Source organism: Apium graveolens, chromosome 7 (genome assembly GCF_009905375.1).
Source record: "Apium graveolens cultivar Ventura chromosome 7, ASM990537v1, whole genome shotgun sequence".
Taxonomy (NCBI): Eukaryota; Viridiplantae; Streptophyta; class Magnoliopsida; order Apiales; family Apiaceae; genus Apium; species Apium graveolens.
In genome coordinates this window covers 224,478,352-224,499,773 of record NC_133653.1, presented here as the reverse complement: position 1 = coordinate 224,499,773, position 21,422 = coordinate 224,478,352, and the positions used below count along the sequence as shown (strand labels likewise).

Below are 21,422 nucleotides of genomic sequence, written 5' to 3'. Positions count from 1 at the left end.
TCTTGCATCAGAGATTAGTTTCCTAGAAGAAACCTTGTTGTTTTGCCCTTGACCTTGACCCTTGCTAGGGTTTCCCTGGCCATCTTCATTATTATCCCTTTTCTTCAGTATCTGACTGGTTGAGCATTTGGACTTAACTACCTTCTCCCCCTTTTTGGCATCATCAGGTAATAGGAGAGAGAGAGAGAGAGAAGAAGTTCTATTGAAGACTGAATTTCATCCAGTTGAGCTTTTTGAGAAGCTTGATTCTACAGGACCTCAGTAATTTGGGCTTGTTGCTTCTCCTGAATCTTCTCAATTGCTTCAACTTTTTCAGAAATAGGTCTGATAAACCTCTTTTTATCAAGCTTGGTCTCCATATCCAGCTTTTCAGCTTTTTCTAGAAGTTTATCAACCTTTTTATGAGTTGTAGAATGTTGACCTTGAAGAGACTTGATACTTAGAGCTGTGACCTTGAGTTGAGTCTTGAAATCAGAATTTGTCATCAGCTCATCAGCTTTGGCAATGTGCTCTGTCAGAACTTTAGAGCTTGGAATGAAATCAGATTCATTCCACTTCTTGGTCCACTCAACACCTCTGTGAGTTTCTTCCCAAGGAACAGGAGCATTCTTTTCAACAAATTTCTCAATGAGTGCCTCCTTTCCAAGAATAGGAGCTGGAGTATCTACTGAAATACTGTCTCCAGAACTTGAAGAAGACTCATTATCCTCTGACAATACAAGAGTGTGTGAGGCTATAGGAGATTCTGGAACAACTTCATCTAAATGCTGATCATCAGAATTTATCTCCAGAATTGGTGTAGATGGTATCTCAGCCTGTAAGATTGGAGAATTAACTGTAGATGGCTAAGTTACTGTTGGAGCTTCCAGATAAAGAATAGTTGGAATATTCAGATTGTGAATATCTATTTCAGAACTTGTGTCTTGTTCTTCAACATTATCTGTAGCTTTGATTGGAGAGGCAGGAGGTGTGAGCACTGTATCTGGAACAGTGTCTTGAGCTTGAGTTGGGGATGGCAAAGCTTCAATTACAACAGGTTTTGATGAGATCAGAGATTCTTGATCCCCTTTCTCAGCTTCTTCAGTATCCTCAGATGGAGGCTTAGCCATGTGCCTTCCTGCCCTCATTTTCTTTAATCTCCTTGATAGTGAAGGAGTTGCTTCAACAGCATCAGAACTTACAGTTCTTTTCCTCTTCAAATTACCAGAACCCTCAGCTTCAGTATTTTTCTGATGGGTTGACCCTTCAGCTTCTTGTGTCACAGGTTCTAATGCATGAACCTGTGCTTCTTCTTCATCTGATTCATCCCTTAGAATCATCCTTCTTCTCCTTGGTGGAGATTTAGGAACATATTTTGTTCTAGAAGGTTTGGATCTTGATGATGTACCAGATGGTTGTTGTTATTTGGATTGAGCTGGTTGGAAGTATGTTCTGATGGTAGGTTGAGTTGGTTGATATTGAGAAGTGGTAGGTTGTGTAGGTGCTGATGGAGGTTGGGATGGTTGGACATCAGGATATATGGTAGTATAGGTGTTTAGGTCAGAGTTTACTAAGACATGTTTGACTGACTGTGGAATTTGGAGGGGTCTTAGTACAGCCTTCTTATTATCAGTGGATAATAAGTCAGTAAAAGCTCTTTTAGAAGTTTAAATGGTGGAATTGACTCACTAAAATTCTGAGATGCATCAGAACAACAGAAACTGTATAAAAGATTACAGAATCTAGCAAAATAAACTATATTTTTGTGAAAGATCAAGTGAGAATAGTGTGTGCACAAAGTGTTTGATAGAATGCCTGTGAAAAAATAGAGCTTCAGAGAATATTAAAAAAAGAGAGAGAGAATAATAGAGATAAGAAAAGAATTAGGAAGTAGGTAAAAGATTGTAAAATCTTTTAACTCCAATATATATACTCTCTCCACTCAACAGCTCTTTTTGAAAGTAAAACAAACACTTTACACCTGTCAGCCAGTAAATAGTTAAAGCAGGATTTAGTGGGCACGAGAAATAAGCAATAATTATTGTGCACATGCAGTTTTTCAAGGAAAACATGTTTCCCACTAACCAAATAATTATGACTATTTTTATCTCACTTAATTATATTATGATAAAACATGACCATTACAGTATTTACCACAAATAAGTCAATAAATAAATAATGCCACGTAAGCATCAGAGTTTCCATCGGGATTTGCATCAGAACTTGACTATTATCAGAATTTAATGATCATCAGATTATGGCTTCTGTACTCAAAAAGTGAATGTCTGTTTCTGTGATTCTTCATACAAATATTGACTTTTTTCTTCAAAGTTTAAGCATCAGAACTTCCATCAGAACTTGTCCTTAGAATTTATGCAAATGACACTTAACTGTTTGTCTGAAATAACTTAATGACCACAGTTATTTTCATCATTCATATGGAGTGAGAGTGTGTGCATTAGAAAAATATCAGATAAAGATTAAAGTATCATAAACTTCAGTACATCTTAGAAATAAGGCATAACTAAGAAATGTGCTTAAAATCTGTCACTAATAATGAAGTCTACTATTTATGCAAGAATTCACCTTAACTGTTTGTGCTCATTTTATGCATCTTTTAACATTCTTTTTACAGTGGCTTCTCAGTGTAAGTGAGTCACAACTACTATCAGAATTTATTCTATTATCAAATTATTTCTCCAGTAATCAGAGAATGTGAAAAATCACCAAGAAAAATTTATTTGCTTTTCTAATGCATATTACTTAATACCAGCAATGCACTTGGGTCTTCCCTTTCACATATTTACTCTAGATCTCAAAGGAGTACTTGAATTCAATTTTCTTTTCTTTTCTTTTCTTCAGATAAGTGAGGCCTATCAAGCATGTGGTTCATCTTTAAGATTTACTGACATCAGAATTTGACAGATAAGAAGCAAGAATCTAGTTTGTGACTTAGTGATAAGATACACAAAGTAAATTTGACTAAGCTCAAAATCAGAATTTGCTTGTGTTAATGAATTTCCACATAAACAACTAATTCAAACATGGGATTTCTGGTATGTTAAAGACTACTAGGTCAGCATCTAGCACAGTAATCCTCATTGGATTGAATAGTCACAGAACATTCAAAATACTATCAGAATATATAGAATCACATCAGATAACAATCAGTATTTAATATATTACAATTTAAGCACAGATTACATAGAGATAAGACAATCTGTAAACACTGATCATAAAGTCTGATGCATGAGAACAAAAACTAAGAAGATTTTGAGAAATAACCTGAAATCATTCCAAGTTCATTTACCAGTCTTGTAATTGTAGCTTCACATAGTGGTTTTGTAAAGATATCTACTAGTTGTTGATTTGTTGGAACAAAATGCAATTCTACTGTACCTTCCATCACATGTTCCCTTATAAAATGGTACCTAATGATGATGTGCTTTGTCATTGAGTGTTGAACTGGATTACCTGTCATAGTAATAGCACTTTGATTATCACAGTAAATAGGTATTTTAGAAAATTCTAACCCATAATCCAGTAACTGATTCTTCATCCAAAGAATCTATGCACAACAGCTTCTTGCAGTAATATATTCTGCTTCTGCAGTTGATGTGGAAATTGATTTCTGTTTCTTGCTAAACCAAGAAACCAATATGCCTCCAAGAAATTGGCAGCTTCCACTAGTGTTTTTCCTGTCTATTTTTCATCCTGCAAAATCTGCATCTGAGTAACCTATTAGCTTAAAATCTGATTCTCTAGGATACCACAATCCTAGATTAGCTGTACCCTTGAGGTACTTGAAAATTCTTTTCACAACTATTAGATGAGGTTCTCTTGGATCAGCCTGAAATCTTGCACAAAGGCAGGTAGCATACATGATATCAGGTCTACTTGCAGTTAAATAGAGTAAAGATCCAATCATACCTCTGTAGTTAGTAATATCTACTGATGCTCCAGAATCTTTATCTAACTTGGTTGCAGTGGCCATGAGAGTGGATGCAGTTGAACAATCTTACATTCCAAATTTCTTGAGTAAATTTCTGGTGTACTTAGATTGACAGATAAAAGTACCTTCTTCATTTTACTTGACTTGAAGTCCCAGAAAATAGCTAAGTTCTCCCATCATACTCATTTGATATCTTGACTGCATTAGCTTTGCAAACCTTTCACAGAGTTTGGCATTTGTTGAACCAAATATGATATCATCAACATATATCTATACCAAGAGTAAGTCCTTTCCATGGTTGAGGTAGAACAGTGTTTTATCAATTGTACCTCTGTGAAATCCACTTTCTAGAAGGAATTGAGTTAAAGTCTCATACCATGCTCTTGGAGCTTGCTTAAGGCCAAAAAGTGCTTTGTCAAGTCTATAGACATGATTTGGAAATTTTGAATCTACAAATCCTGGAGGTTGTTCAACATATACCTCTTCTTCCAATTCTCCATTGAGAAAAGCACTTTTCACATCCATTTGAAAGACTTTAAACTTCTTGTGAGCAGAATAAGCCAAAAAGATTCTTATGGCTTCCAATCTAGCAACTGGTGCAAATATTTCATCATAATCAATACCCTTCTGTTGAGAGTAGCCTTTAGCAACCAGCCTTGCTTTGTTTCTTGTAATTATGCCATCACTATCAGTTTTGTTTCTGAACACCCATTGTGTGCCAACAATTGATCTGTTCTTTGGTCTTGGCACTTGAGTCCAGACTTTATTTCTTTCAAATTCATTTAACTCTTCCTGCATTGCTTGTACCCAATCAGCATCTTGAAGAGCTTCTTCCACTTTCTTTGGTTCAGTCTGAGACAGAAAGGAATGATAGAGACATTCATTTGATGTAGCAGTTCTAGTTCCGACACCTGCTTCAGGATCTCCAATTATTAAGTCAGGTGTATGTGATTTGGTCCACTTCCTTACAGATGGATGTTTATTTCTAGAACTGGATCCTCCCCCATGATCCATGCTGTCTCCATTAGCATTTTCTGATGCTCCCCCTGTAGATATGCTCTCTGAGACTTCAGAATTTGAGTTGGATCCTTTAGGATTTGAAGAATCAGAGTTTCCAGAATTATCAATATTTAACTCATTAGAACTTGATGAATCAGATCTTGAAGAGCCAGTGACAGGTTCTGATGCTTCTTGAGAGTCTTGAGTTGTGGTAGGATCTTCAGCTTGCTCCCCCTGAACAGGTGCATTTTCCCTTGGAGTAGTTACCACAGTTTCAATGACATCAGAATTTAACCCGTTAGAAGTTACAGGATCAGGATTTAAGCCATCATAATTTACAGAATCAGAATTTAAATCTTCATTTTCAAATCTCAGCTGATCATGATCATTGAAATCTTCAAGTCTAGTAATCTTCTTATCATCAAAAGATATATTGATAGATTCCATGACAACCCTTGTTCTTAAATTGTAGACTCTGAAGGCTTTTGTGGAAAGTGGATATCCAACAAAAATTCCTTCATCAGCTTTTAGAACAAATTTGGATAGCTGTTCGGGATGAGTCTTAAGAACAAAAACTTGCATCCAAATACATGAAAGTACTTCATATTTGGCTTCTTTTTCTTCACCATCTCATATGGTGTTTTTCCATGCTTGTTAATGAGTGTTGCATTCTGAGTAAAATAAGCAGTCTGCACAGCTTCAGCCCAAAAGTAGGTTGGCAACTTTACTTCATCAAGCATAGTTCGTGCAGCTTCAATGAGAGTCCTGTTCTTTCTCTCTACAACTCCATTTTGCTGTGGAGTTCCAGGTGCAGAAAATTCCTGCTTAATTCCATGCTCTTTGCAGAACTCTTCCATGATTGAATTTTTGAACTCAGTGCCATTATCACTTCTTATTATTTTAATAGAATCTTTGACCAACTTATCCAGCTGTCTGACATGATCAGTTAGAGTATATGCAGTTTCATTCTTCTTGTGTAAGAAATACACCCAAGTGTATCTTGTGAACTCATCTACTATAACCATATCATATTTCTTCTTTACAATAGACATGACATTGACTGGACCAAATAGATCAACATGTAGTAGGTGATAAGGCACAAGAATTGAGGATTCAGTTTTGCTCTTGAATGGAGATTTTCTTTGTTTTGTTTTTTTGATAAGAATCACAAAGGCAATCAGGAGCAAATACTGATTTTGGCAGTCCTCTCACAAGATCTTTCTTTACTAGCTCATTTATGTTATTAAAATTTAAATGAGAGAGTCTCTTATGCCAATTCCAGCTTTCTTCAATTGATGATCTACTCAACAGACATATTGTAGAGCCATCAGAGTTTGTTGAAAGTCTGGCTTCATAAATGTTACCATGCCTGTAACCTTTCAGAACTACTTTGCCTGTAGAATTACTTACAACTTCACAGTGTTCTTCAAAAAAATCCACATGATAACCTCTGTCACAGATTTGAATCACACTTAGCAGATTGTGTTTAAGTCCTGAGACAAGAGCTACTGATTCAATGATGACATTTCCAAGATTGATATTGCCATATCCTAGAGTTTTTCCCATGTTGCCATCTCTATAATAAACTCATGGGCCAGCTTTCTCCACAAAGTCTTATAGCAGGGCTTTATTTCCAGTCATATGTCCTGAATATCCACTGTCCAGAACTAGGATGTTTTTCCTGTTGCCCTGCAATCACAAAGACCACTATTGGTTAGTTTTAATGCCCCAGAGTTGCTTGGATCCTTTGGCCTTTTTAAGTTTGTTAGCATTTACAGCGGATTTAATTTCAGAGTTTATGCTAACATGTTATATATCAGAATTTATATCAGAGTTTGCATCAGACTTTATACTAGAAGCAATAATACTAACTTTCTTCAAAGAAGGTTTTATTTGATAATAATCATAGTATAAACTATGATATTCCTTACAAGTATAAATGGAATGCCATAAACTACCACAATGAAAACAAGGATTTTATGGTTTAAACCTAACATACTGACTCTTAACTCCTGATCTAGGAGGTAAAGAATTTATATCTTTATTTTTCCTGTAAAAAGAAGCAAGATGGTTAGAGTTTCCACAGTTATAACATTTCTTTCTAGGAGCATTAGGAACAGGCATATAATTATCGCTTTTATTCACACCTTCCTTTCCATTCCTATTTTTCCTAGCTTCCTCTACCTTGTTCACATTTCTAATCTCTTTCAGCTTATGCTTAAGCTGTTTTTTTGTCATTAAGCCTATATTAACTTCAGCTGGTTTATCCTGTTTTAATTTGTCAGAAGTTGACTTTTATTTGACTTCTGTCCTAGACTCTTTCATCTTTTCAGAATCAGACTTTACAGTTTTTGCTACAAACTTAACAGGATTTACCTTTGGCTTAGCAGTCTGTTTAACAACAGTTGGCTCAATTTTCACAGTTCCTTTCTCACTTTTATCATCTCCATACCCTAAGCTCTCTTTCTAGTTTCCACTACTTAGTATATCCTGAGTTGTTCTACCAGAGTTAGTCCAAGTTCTGATGATCTCTCTTTCCTTTTTCTAAATCGGTTTTTAGAGATTCATTCAATTTTAGTACTTCATCTCTAACATACAAAGCCTCATCTCTTTCTTTCTTAGTTTGATGAAGAAAAACTAACTCCTTTTCTAAATAGTCATTTCTGTTTTTAAAAGCAAGATTTTCAGATGTTAATCTTTCACATGTCAAAGTCTAATATCTAAAACTAATGAACATGGTTTTAAGATATAATCTCAACTCAGTAATATCATCAGTATGAAAAGTATAAGTTGTTTGAGGTACCTTTAATTCAACAGTTTCAATACTGCTATCAGCATTTGCCATCAAGGCATAGTTCACCAAATCTTCAGAATCTGAAGTGTCTATCCAGCTTTTCTTCTTTGTGACAAGTGTCTTGCCTTTGTCACTTTTTCCTTTCTTGCAGTCAAGAGAAATGTGGCCTCTTTCACCATAATTGTAGCATTTGACATTTGAGTTGTCTCCTCTGTCAGACTTTCCTCCTTTGCCTTCAGACTTTCTGAATCCTTTCTTATCAGAACTTCCACCTTTCTTGGAAAACTTCTTGCCCTTTCTGAATATTCAAGTAGGCTATCTTTGTGATACCCTTCACCATAAGAGCACACAGTTGCATCATCTCTGCATCAACATCTATTTCAGGTAAACTTTCAATTTCTGAATCATCATCATCAGAATATGATGACTCTGAATCAGACTTTATGATGAGAGCCTTTCCTTTACCCTTCTTTGAGGCAACCACTTTAGGAGATTCCTCCTCAGCTTTAAGAGCAACTGTCCTTGACTTTCTTCCATGCCTCTTTCTTCTTTGATCCATCTCAAGTTCATAAGTCTTGAGCATACCATAAATTTCATCAAGAGTAGTTTCAGTAAGGTCATAGTTGTCTCTTATGGTAATAGATTTCAAATCCCAATTTTCAGGAAGAGCTAAAAGGAATTTTAGATTTGAATCTTCAAGATCATATTCCTTTTCCACCAGTGACAGATCATTCAAGAGTTTGACAAACCTGTCATATAAGTCAGTTAATGACTCATCAGCTTTTGACTTAAAGTGCTCATACTCTTGAGTGATTATAGTCCTCCTATTCTTTTTGATTGCATTAGTTCCCTGGCATCTTGTCTCTAAAGCATCCCATATGTCCTTTTCAGTCTTGCATCCAATTACCCTATTTGACATGACATTATCAATGGCACTATGCAGCAAATGCCTTACCCTTGCATCCTTGGTAATAGATGAGATGTCTTCAGCTGTGTAATCACCTTTCTCCTTTGGTATGGACTTTGCTGGTTGATCAGCAACTGCAACAGAGAGCTTGGTTGGCTTATATGGTCTTTCATTAATCCTATCAAGGTATTTTGGATCTTTAGTTTCCAAAAACATAGCCATCTTCACTTTTCATATGGGATACTCAGAAGGTCTCAGTATGGGAACCTTAATGGTCTCATATTGACTGTGGGTTTGAGTGTTTTGAGTATCTTGAGTTTTGGTGGGCTTGGTTGGAGTTTGTGTTTCTTCAGACATGATTTTTTGGATCTTTACTGTATGTGTGTTAATAGAAAAGCTCTGATACCACTTGTTAGGTCTCACAACACTGTAGAAGGGGGTTGAATACAGGGTTTATATAATCAAATCGATTTCAACACAAGTATATAACAAAGATCAAGTATATTCAAATAAACTCTGTTACAATATGAACTGTTATTCTCTCTCAGTGATGAACAAATATCACTAAGAGCTGTTAGGTTACAATGTATAATCTTCTCGATAATGATAACACTAATAGTGTAAACCCTAAGCTGTGTTTATATAGTACACAGTTACAAGATATATTCTAATTGATATGGAATATAATTCTGTCTCCTAAAATATATCAATCAAATATCTTCTACAAGTCTTCTAATCCTCTCACTCTTTATGTATATCTTCTTTTGTTTTAGTCCATATCTTCTCCGGTAAATCAGCCGCATTCCTTATCTGAAAGTCTTCCCGCACTTAAGTAATGATATGTATCTTCTGACACCTTAAGTTCTGATATTAAGTTCTGACTTCAGTAAGTTCTGATTTCAGTAAGTCCTGATATGTCCTGTTGTTAAGTTCTAAAAACTAAACACAAATCATATTAGACATGACATCTCAAATATATCTAACATTGTGTAAATGGAATGTTAGCATACTGTGCATTAAAATTGTCTACATGCATAAATTTTATAGGCATTGTAGGCATGCTGGGAAATGAAGATGGTACAGACATGGGAGCATGCATAACAAGTTTGCAATTAACAGATAAATGATTAACACTACGACACTTAACACAGATCTTTCTTGGTGCATATTTATCAGGCGTGTAGTTATTATGTTTGTTAATTCCTACTTTCCCATTTCCATTACTTTTCCTTTTTGATTATGTTCTCACTTCAATTTTCTCCAATCTGTCATTTAATTGCTTAATAGACAGATGCCCTACATTGACTCTCTTGTTTTGTTTAACTTGACTTGTTTCTCCTGGAACAAAGTTCTTGAAAACTGACCCATATTTATCATTCAATTTAGCTAGCTTAGCTTTGCTAACTGGTTTGCTTGCACTCAACAGATGTGGCTCATTATCTTTCGACGGATAATCCTTTTGATTATTCGACTGATAATTTTCATCATCCGTCGAATCCACATCTGTTGAAAGTCCTTCAACCAGATTGGAATCAAGTTTCTCCTTGTTCTTTTTCCAGGCTGCATCACAAAAAGATTCTATACCTTGAACTTTAGTAATTTGAACATGGACATCTCTAGATGATTTCCATGCCTTAATTACATCATGTTCTCGTTCAATTTGCTTTCTTAAAATGTCCTCTTTCTTTAAGGATTCAGTTAGTTCATCCTTTGCAATCTTGCATTCTAATTTCAATTTCTCAAACTCAACAAATTGAGTCTCTAGCACACTGTTTCTTTCACTTAAAAATACATTGTTCTCTTTAATTTTATTGTTTTCTTTAGTGAGAGACTTGAGTGTAACACGCAGGTGATATAATTCAATAGACATGTCATTTATGGCATCATTACACTCAGCTTTAGATAAATGAGCTAGGTTGGTAGTGATTACCTGATTGCTTGATGAACTTGTCTCTGTTTCATCTAATTTGGCCATAAGTGCTAGATTGACATAACTTATATCTTCATCTTCTTCCAATCCATCTTAGCCCAGTCATGTTCTTGTGTAATGAAAGCCCTTTTCTTTTCCTTGAGCAACTCAAAGTATTTCTGCTTATAATCAACAGGCTCAAACTTTGTTTTACTAGAATCAGGCTTTCTGCACTCACCAGCAAAATAACCTGCTAGGCCACACTTGAAACACTTGAATTTAGACTTATCAACCATGTTTCTGTTTGACTTAGCTGCTCCAAAATTCTTCTTGAATTTGAGCTTGGAAAATCTCCTAGATAGAAAAGCAAGATGCTCATATATGTCATCCACGTCATCTTGACTAAGATGGTCTTTATGTTCAGCTACTAGCCCTTTTCCCTTGTCTTCAGAAACTCTAGGGTTTGGTGCAGAATCAACAGCTTCAACCTTTATCTCCTTCTCTACTAATGCAATGGACCCTCCCTTCTCTCTTCCTTTCTCAATCTTCTCATCTTGCTCTATTTCAAGCCCATAGGTTTTCGGGATACCATACCATCTATCCAAGGTGAACTCCTTGTAATCTTGAGAATTTCTCAATGAGACTGTCATAGGCTTCCATTCCTTTGGAAGAGATCAAAGGAATTTGAGGTTTGAGTCTTTTGTTTGATAGACCCTTCCATACAGTTTTAGAGCATTCAGTAGTTTTTGGAATCTAATGAAAATATCAGTGAGTGACTCACTTCTTCACTATAGAAATACTCATATTACTGAATCAAGAGTTGCATTTTGTTCTCCCTTACTTGCTCAGTTCCATTACATATAACTTAAATTGTATCACAGACATCCTTAGCAGTTTTGCAGTTTATAATATTGTCAAACATGTCACTGTCAACACCATTAAACAGAATGTTCATGGCCTTTTTATCCTTTTGAACTTGTTCTTTATCTGGATCAGACCATTCTGCTTGTGGCTTTGAGACTGATGCTTCATTTCCTATAGCAGCTCTCATAGGGATATGTGGAAGTTTAGTGGCATTTATGACACTTTATTACGCTCCGTAAAGCTTTGAATTGGTGTATTTGTACTCAAGTTGTTGGTGTGTTAATGTGTTTTCTAGTGTTTTTGCATTTTCAGGCATTCTCCACGTAATCAGGTGAATTAGCATGGTTCTAGTGCTAATGGGTGTTAGGATGGTGTTGGAATAAAAGCTCATGGAAAACGAACTCAAATCAGCATCGACAAGAAGAAGTCAAAATTTTATCCAGGGAGTCAGTGCGCCCGCGCAGTGATAGTGCGCAGCCGCGCCCAAAGATCAGAAGCTCAGCGCGCCCGCGCTGTTGAAGCGCGCGCCCGCGCCAGGTCGGGGTAGCAGAATTCTGTTTCTACTAGGATTTTGAGAGTTTGAAGCCCTGGTCAATTCTACAACATATATATACATAAATAAAGACGTTTTTCATAAGGGGAGACGTACAAAAGCTAAGGAAAAGGAGTAAAGAAGACCAGAGAGCACAATTCAACCAAAGCGAAGAAGATCTAGTTTATTCTTGTGATTCTTTGTTTAAGTTATAATGTTGGACGCTAGTTTTCTTATTCTTGAACTTTTACTTGTGTTTCATACTTGGTTTTATTAAAAATAAAGACTACGTTTATTATACCATGCTTTCATCAAACCCACGTTGATGATGAGTCTGATCTTGGGCTAATCGTTATCGTGGGGTTCGAGCGGATTTATTTATGGATTTTTTTAGTTGATTTGTTTCGATGCCTTAGTGTGTGGTGATTGTATGATAACCTATTATTGGTTGTGCTTATTCATCTTATGATCTTTGCGAACTTATAAGATAGTGTGTTAATTCTTAATGAAGTGAAAGTAAATTTAAGGATTTAGAACTTGCCATGCTAGCATAGGTTCATGTGTTATTGTTATGCATGATTTGTAGGTAATTTTAACCATCTTACTTGCCCTATGTAATCATGATAGATAACTTGTGCATTGAACCGTTATGTTGTCAAATTCTATAGACATATAGGGTCTCAATATAATTGGTGTTTATTCTGCTTCTATCTCTTTTATGGATGTCTGGTAGTATGCTATTCGTGCAACGAAATTTGGCGTTTACCAGTTTCGTGTTATCTGATTAATGTCATCACCGTTACATGCTAAGGTTAAGAATGAAAAGGCTATTGAATGAAGTATTTAATGAAGTTAGAATCACATGTTTATCATATATATTAACTCAACCATTCTTATTCTCTTAGTTATAATTGTTAGCTTAAGTTTAGTTAAAAGCAATCTCAATTTGTTAATCATCTTAGCATTGAATAATAATCATACCATTGTTGCATAGATACATTGACTGAAATTACAAACTTGATTATATGTGGGAACGAACTAGAAGATGTTCTATATTACTTGTGAACGCGTATACTTGCGTGAATTTTAGCGCTTGTTTAGCGACTAATAAGATTTTGGTGCCACTTCCGGGGAATTCGGTGTTAATTTTTAGTTTATGTGTTTGTCATCAATGGTCGTTAAAGTTCATTAACTCGGACATTGTTACTTATCTATTTCCTTATCTTATTTCAGGTACTCTAGCGAGCGTGTATGCATACGCGTTCGTGGGCTCGTAAGAGAACTCTTGATCAAGCCGAGGAAGAAGCTGTAGTGATTCGAAGGGAAATTTTTTAGGATGAAGAGAAGGTATAAGAAGAAAAGAAAGTCGAGGAACCAGCTTTAGCAGTAATGGGTGATCAAGCAGAAATTCCTAGGGCTTTGATGGACTATTCTCAGCCTAAGATCAATGATACTCCGTCGAGCATCATTAGACCAACCATCTCGGCTAACACTTTTGAGATCAAGTCAAGCACGATTCAGATGATACAGAACTCAGTTCAGTTTGGGGGTTCTCCTATAGAAGACCCCAACATGCATATTAGGGATTTCATCAAGATCTGTGACACTTTCAAGTTCAATGGTGTGACTGAAGATGCTATCAAGTTGTGACTCTTCCCATTCTCTCTGAGGGATAAAGCAAAGTGCTGGTTACATTCTCCACCACCAGGGTCTATCAGTACTTGGGAAGATCTTGCTCAAAAGTTTCTCACTAAATTCTTCCCTATGGCGAAGACTGCTGCAATCAGGAATGCTCTTACTCAGTTTGCTCAGCAAACTGGAGAATCTCTGTGTAAGGCTTGGGATCGATATAAGGAGATGCTAAGGAAGTGTCCACACCATGGCATGCCTGATTGGATGATTATATACTATTTCTACAATAGATTGGGGGCTACTTCTAGACCCATGCTTGATGCAGCATTAGGAGGAGCCTTGTGGGCTAAGAGCTACAATGAAGCTTATGAATTGATTGAACTGATGCCTGCTAATGAATACTAGAATCCTTCTCAGAGGCTAACTCAGGGTAAAGAAGCAAGAATTCTGGAGTTGAATGCAACAACTGCTATAGCTGCCTAATTTAAGGCTTTGACGATGAAGGTGGACACTTTGGCTAATTGCGGAGTTAATCAAATCACTAGTGTCTGTGAGCTTTATGCCGGTGCCCATGAGACTGATCAGTGTGCTATTTCTAGTGAATCAGCTCAGTTTATGAGCAACTTTCAGCGATCGCAACAACCTGTGCCAACCACCTATCATCCTAACAACCGCAATCATCCTAATTTCAGCTAGAGCAACACTCAGAATGCAGTTCAACAGCCTTATCAGCAGTACCCAGCAAAGCAGTACAACCCCCCTGATTTTCAACAACCGCAATATGCACCAAGACAACAACTTCAGTTGCAACAACCTAATGAAAAATCTGAATTAGAGGAGTTGAAGCTTATGTGCAAAAGCCAAGCTATTTCTATCAAGACCTTGGAAAATAAAATTGGACAAATTTCCAATGCCTTGCTAAATCGTCAACCTGGTACACTACCTAGTGACACTGAAGTACCAGGAAAGAGGGAAGCTAAGGAGTAGGTGAAGGCAATCACTTTAAGGTTCGGGAAGGTTGTAAATCCCGAACAAACTCAAGTTTCAGAGGAAGAAGCTAGGGCTGAAGAAGTAGTAAAGCAGCAGGAAGCAGAAGTGGAACCAAGGAAGACTACTATTTAGCACACTCCTCTTGAGGGTAATACATGGGAGAAACAGATCTATCATCCACCACCTTTTCCTAAGCGGCTGCAGAAGAAAAAGATAGATAAGCAATTTGAGAAGTTTCTTGAGGTGTTCAAGAAACTTCATATTAACATACATTTCGCTGAGGCTCTTGAGCAAATGCCTAGTTACGCAAAGTTTATGAAATATATTCTCTCTCGGAAAGTGAAGCTAGATGATTTAGAGATTGTTGCTCTCACGGAGGAATACAGTGCTGTGCTGCAACAGAAGTTGCCTCTAAAGCTAAAAGATCCAGGAAGCTGAAAGGAATATGTCCTCAGTCCAATCGTGTATTAGGATATAGGAATAACTTTTATGTAATCTGTTTTGATTTCATTGATATTAATAAAGACTTGTTTTGTTTTTATTACGGGCTCTATCTATTTAAGTGTTTAAATAAGATATACCATAGTTTAGAGTAAAGCTTTTTATGGATTATGATGAGATCATATTAGTGAGACCTAAAAAGATGATAACTCTAAACTTAAATAGTTCCTGGTCATAGGATTACTAACTGGTAATTAATAATCCGCAAAGATCGGTACATACTATGCTTGCTTCATTATGAAGGATGTCTGTTCTCATAGACATTTGTGTGGTGACACTATAGCTAGTATGTAGGTGCTTATTATGGAATAAGTTCACTGAACATGACTCGCACAGCTGAACAACTGATGGAGTTCACTCACGTGTCAGCAGTTGTTCACTTAGTGATAGTTGTACAAGTATCCTTAGACTTGAGGTCATCATAGTCATCTTGTGTACACTGAATTATGCTTTGATTTAGTTCTTAGTCTCCAGGGACAATTATTAGGGCTCTTCTGGGTATAGGAATTTGTACACGAAGATAGTGTATGATCAATAAAGGATCTACCCCTTCCAGTGAAGGAAGCGAATGTTCAAGGCTGATCCACTTATGCTAGTTCAGGAATCTCTGGCCAGAGTAAATGAAATTAGAAAGGAGTTTCTAATTTGCATAGAACTATGCATAGTAAATGGTAAGCAAGTGATTGAATTAGATAGGCTTGACACGAGATCCATGCCTTGTATTTGATCGGGACATTGTAGGGTAGAAGGAGTTTATTGTATGGTAACTATTCACTGACAGGTTCTTGGTATTCTAAGCAGTGAATTCATATTATCTGGATAGTCGCGATATGTTGAGAAGCATCACTCACGATGTAGAATAAATGTGATTAATTAATTAATCATATTTAATAAATTAGAGAATTTATATAAATAATGATAAAATAGTTTTATTATTATTTATTTCTACTACCGGCTTAATATTGAACCTACAGGGTCACACCATAAAAAGAGAATGATTTTATGGTGGAGGAATTAATTAATAATGGCTAATAATTATTTATTTGTGAAATAAATAATTAATTGGTAAATTTAATAATTAATTAAATGAGATTTAATTGATTATAAATTAATTAAGAAAAGTTCTTAATATTATTAATTAAGGATTTAATTTTTGAAAATTAAATCAAGAGAGAGAATTATTTCTAAAGTGTTTAGAAAAAGGATTAATAATTAAAAGGTGTTTTAATTATTAATGAGAATAATAAATGGGATAATAATAATAATATTTATGGGAAAATTTCAGCTGAAAATTTTGCCTATAAATACACTATTATAGACCCTATTTTATTATAACCCCAGAAACCCAAAAGTTTCAGAAAACCAAATTCTCTCCACCTCCTCCTCCTCCTAAAAGTCATTTTCTTGGTGGATACCGGTGGAGTGCTTCACACTTGAGGAGCAACTGCTAAGGATCTCTGATCGTTGTCTCCGAATTATTTTAAAAGGTTAGATTCGATCCCTCGAATTTTTATTCACGATTTATATGCTTTTATTTGGATTTTGTATGTGTAAAAGTGTTTTGCCATGCCCCACTGCGTTAAAAATCCAACAATGGTATCAGAGCATAGGTTGTATGCATATAGATCTGTGGTAAAAAATTCAGAATTTTATGTGCTTGTATGAATTAATTATGATTTTTACAAGTTATATTATGGATTAATTTTGTCTGATGAGAAATCGTTTTTCAGAATAATTTTGAATGTTGATCTGGGTTCTACAAGTGCTGTAGATCGTCTGGGTATTTTTTTCATAATTTTAGGATGTATAGATTTTTTATTATGAATTTTTGAAGTTGTTGAAATTAAATTCGTATTAAATAATCATATATATATATAATTGTTTGTATGTATATATCTATCATATGCATCTGCTGTGAAATTCTGTGTTGCACGGAATTTAAAAGGCGGACAGAGATCAGATCTGTCAGGCAGCACACGCAAACCGAGGGAGAGGAAAACGGCGACTGCTGATAATAGGACGAAGGACCGCGCGTCGACCACGCGCGCGTGGGGCTCACGCGCTGGCGTGCCACGCGCGGCGCGTGGAAGACACGCACTGGTGACGTCATGCTGACGTCATGCTGACGTCATCAGATGACGTCATGCTGACGTCAGCATAGGGGTTAGGGGCGCGTGAGGCGCGTGGGCGCGCGTGGGGGAGGTCTGACACGCGCCTGACAGCGCGTGTGCGCGTGACGGCGCGTGGGGCACCTTCTCGGGGCGCGTGAGAGCGCGTGGAAGCTCAGAATTGGGTGATTTTGGTGCCGTTGGATTCGTCTTTTCGAGACGCTTCTAATGGTATATTATATGATATTTTATGAAATTGTTTCGAACTGTTTATAGCTAACAGAAGTGTTTTTAAGTTGTTTTTAGCTGTTTAAATTGCTTTTAAATACTTCATGTGATACATAGAGATGTATAATGCTTAGACGAATGTGCTAGATGATGTAACATGCCTAGCTTGATGTTTATTCATGTTTATATATGTGATATATGCTTAGTTTATCATGCGATGATAGATTTAGGTGAACTTGAATGAACATAAGGCGTTTGTTAGACAACCTAGTATAGTGAAATTGTTTCATAACCTTAATAATAATATTATGAATACAATCATGAGATTCTTGTGTTTATGAAACACGTAATTGAATATGAATTTTCGATATGAGAGAAAGGATGATTCTGTCAACAACAGATTTCTATCTGTAAGAAAGGGTTATTAAGTGACGCCTCTTGACAATGCTCCACCCGATCTGGGAATCATCTGATTATTGATTATTGATTTGAAATATTTAATTTAAAAGGAAGAATTTCTTTATAATATGATTATGATTGTAACGTAATATAATCCCTCTAAAATTAAATAATATCAAGTAGTAATTGGCCAATGATACAACGGGCTTGTGTCGGTCATAGCCTTCCAATATGATAGAAAAATAGTTCTTATTTTTGAATCATTGTCGGTTCGTGCTACAGCCGAGGGCTTTGATTTTGAAATAAGAAATACTTGTCTATTACATAGAGATGTGTACATTGAATAAGAATCTAAAGGTCGATACGTGCTACAGCCGTGGGCCTTTGGGGACTGATTCAACTGTACGGAATGTTGGGTTAGACTTGACTTAGAATATTGAGTTTGTCGTGCTACAGCCGAGACTCAATTATTCAAGAGGCTAAAGTTTGATTAGGGAATAACATGAGATGAAATTGACAAGAGTTGTCTGCCTATTGAACATTGCATGGCGGTTCGTGCTACAGCCGGGGTTGTGTAATGGAATGTAGGATCCCTATTCCCACTAGCATTATGAATGCTTAATTTTTCACTTAGGGGGTTGAATAAATTAGGAAAACTAGTGGGAGCCACTTATGAATAAAGACCCGATTCATATAGTGTTTTGAAATGAAATCGAATATTGCTAAGTGTTGTTATGTGTTTATCATTTACAGATTTACTTTGTACGTTATGTCTTCTGCACTATCACTCAGGAGCATACTAGATGCTCACAAATTGACTGGTCCTAATTATGCTGACTGGCTTCGAAACTTGAGAATTGTTCTCAGGATTGAGAAGCTGGAATACGTGATTGACTCACCTAAGCCTACTGAACCTGCTAGAGATGCACATAATGATGAATATGTTGTGTATCGTAGGTGGATAGATGGTGCAAATGTTGCTCAATGAATCATGCTAGCTTCCATGAACATTGAGCTACAGAAGCAACATGAGCATATGGATGCTCACACTATCCTCATGCATCTACAAGAGTTGTAAGATGTGGTGGGGAGGACAGCTCGATATGAGATATCGAAGGAGCTGTTCGGTTGTAGGATGTCTGAGGGATCATCTGTGAATGACCATGTACTTAAGATGATCAATTTGATTGAACGTCTTGGACAACTTGGTTTTGCCATGGATGGGGAGCTGAGCCAAGACTTGGTCTTGTAATCGCTTCTGAGTTCGTTCTCGCAGTTTGTTGTGAACTTTCACATGAATAAGTTGGATGTCAGCCTGCCTGAACTCCACAACATGTTGAAGACTGCGGAATCGAATTTTCCCCCTAAGAAGAGTTTTGTTCTTCTAATTGGTGAAGGTTCCAATCCTAAGAAAAGGAAGAGGAACTCTTCCAAGAAGAAGAAAGTAGGTGAAGAAAAGCCGGTTCCACCAAAAGCTGAAGACCCCGAGAGCAAAGTTGTTTGCTTTCACTGTAACAAGGTGGGGCACTGGAAGAGGAACTGCAAGGTTTACCTTGCAGAATTGAAGAAGAAGGGTAGTGAGACTACCGCTTCTGATTCAGGTATGTTCATGATAGAAGTGAATATGTCATTTCTACTTGGGTATTAGATACCGCCTGTGGTTCTCATATCTGCAATTTGTTGCAGGGACCAAGGAGAAGTAGGACTCTTGAGGAAGAGGAGGTGATTCTACTGATGGGAAATGGAGCAAGAGTTGCTGCTGAAGATGTAGAATCATTTCATTTACATAGGCCTACGAGCAAGACTATTGTTTGAAATAATTGTTATTTTGTTCCCTCGATTGTGAGGAATATTATTCCCAAGTTAGACTTGGATGGATTTTCATTTATTATTGAGAATAATGAATGTTCTATTCTTAGAGATAATATTCTTTATGGATGTGGTGCTTTAAATAATGGTCTATATATATGTGACATAATTTACTTCAGATTGAAGAAACTAATAAAAGAAAAGGGATGATGAAAATATCACTTCGTTGTGGCACTGCAGTCTCCATTTAGAAGACATGGAGAGAGGACTGTAAATTTGCTAGGAATGGTACACACAGATGTATGTGGACAAATGTCTAAGCAAGCCATGGGTGGATTTTCATACTTCATTACTTTCATAGATGATAGATCTGGATTCAGATATGTGTTTGATGAAACACAAGTCTGAGGCCTTTGAAAGGTTCAAAGAATATAAGTATGAAGTGGAGAAAAAACCAAACATAGTATTATAACTCTTCGATCAGATCGAGGTGGTGAATACTTTAATGGAGTGTTTCTAGATTATCTCAAAGTAAATGGTATAGTCTCTCAGTGGACTCCTCCAGATTGGTATCTGAAAGGAGAAATTGAACTTTGTTAGACATAGTTCGGTCCATGATGAGCTATGCAAATCTTCCAGTATTCCTATGGGGTTATGCATTGGAAACCTCAGCATATTTACTGAATAAGGTGCTTTCCAAAATCTGTTCCTCAAACTTCGTATGAGATATGGAAAGAAAGGAAACCGATTCTTAAACACGTTAAGATTTGGGGATGTCCAGCTTATGTCAAGTAAGTTGACCCAGACAAGCTGGAATATCGATCCGAAAATATAGTATTGTGGGATATCCTAAAGAGACTTTAGGTTATTACTTTTACACCGATCATCGGGTGTTTGTCTCCAGACATGCTACCTTCTTGGAAAAGGAGTTTATCCTTGAAGGAAACAGTGGGAGCAAAATTGAACTTAATGAAGTTCAAGAAGCACAAACTACTACAGATCGAGTGGAAACACCTATTCTGACTGAACAACCTTTTGTGGAACAGCCCATTCTGTAATAACCCCAATTTTTGGAAAATTTTTGAAACCCTTATGAATAGTGTTTTTGCTGAATGAGAAAAATTTTCATGCCACACTATGTAGGGGTTCTGTTATTGATCTTCTGGGATATTATTAGTACTCTATGTGGTATATAAGTGTATGTAAAGATCGTCAGAATCCAATTTCCGAACACTTTGATTTTTCCCGAAAATCAACTAGATACGGAAAGAATTGAGAAAAAGGTAACAGGATAAAAAGGATTTAAATTAAAGGATTATAAGAGAGGATCATAAAAAGGAATATAATGTATTGAGAAAGGTTAAGGGAACCTAAGCAATAAGATCCCGGGTATGATCCCTCAAACGATAAACGAAAACGAAAGTTAAGCGAACCGTATAACAGATCAGCGGTCATTAGGCAAACAATTAGGAAGTTAATCAAAGGGATTAGAGAGGATGATGTCACCCAACCAATGAGAAGGGGACAAGGAGGGGAGGATGACATCATGAGGATGACACAAGCATGACATGGGAAGGAAGGAGGGGTGGTTGAATGAGAACCACACAAATTCAAGGGCAACAAGGTAATTGACTAAATCAAACACAAAAATCAACCAACCAAGCCAAAACATTTCATTTCACCAAACAAAACACAAAAATCTCTCTTCTTCTTCTTCATGCTCTCGGGTGCTTTTCTTAAAAAATGAAAGTCCAAGCTCCTCCACTTACTATTTAGCAAGGTAATTATCTAAGCTTCCCCATGGATAGTTACATACTTC

At 36.5% G+C, this 21,422-nt stretch overlaps 1 non-coding gene across 1 annotated transcript; it reads right to left on the bottom strand.

Moving 5' to 3' along the window:
- Window positions 1-13,715: 13,715 nt before the first annotated feature.
- Window positions 13,716-13,822, bottom strand: LOC141676172 (small nucleolar RNA R71). Its single transcript, XR_012556776.1, has one exon. It is a non-coding gene; the product is annotated as a small nucleolar RNA R71 (small nucleolar RNA).
- Between the last annotated feature and the right edge of the window lie 7,600 nt (window positions 13,823-21,422).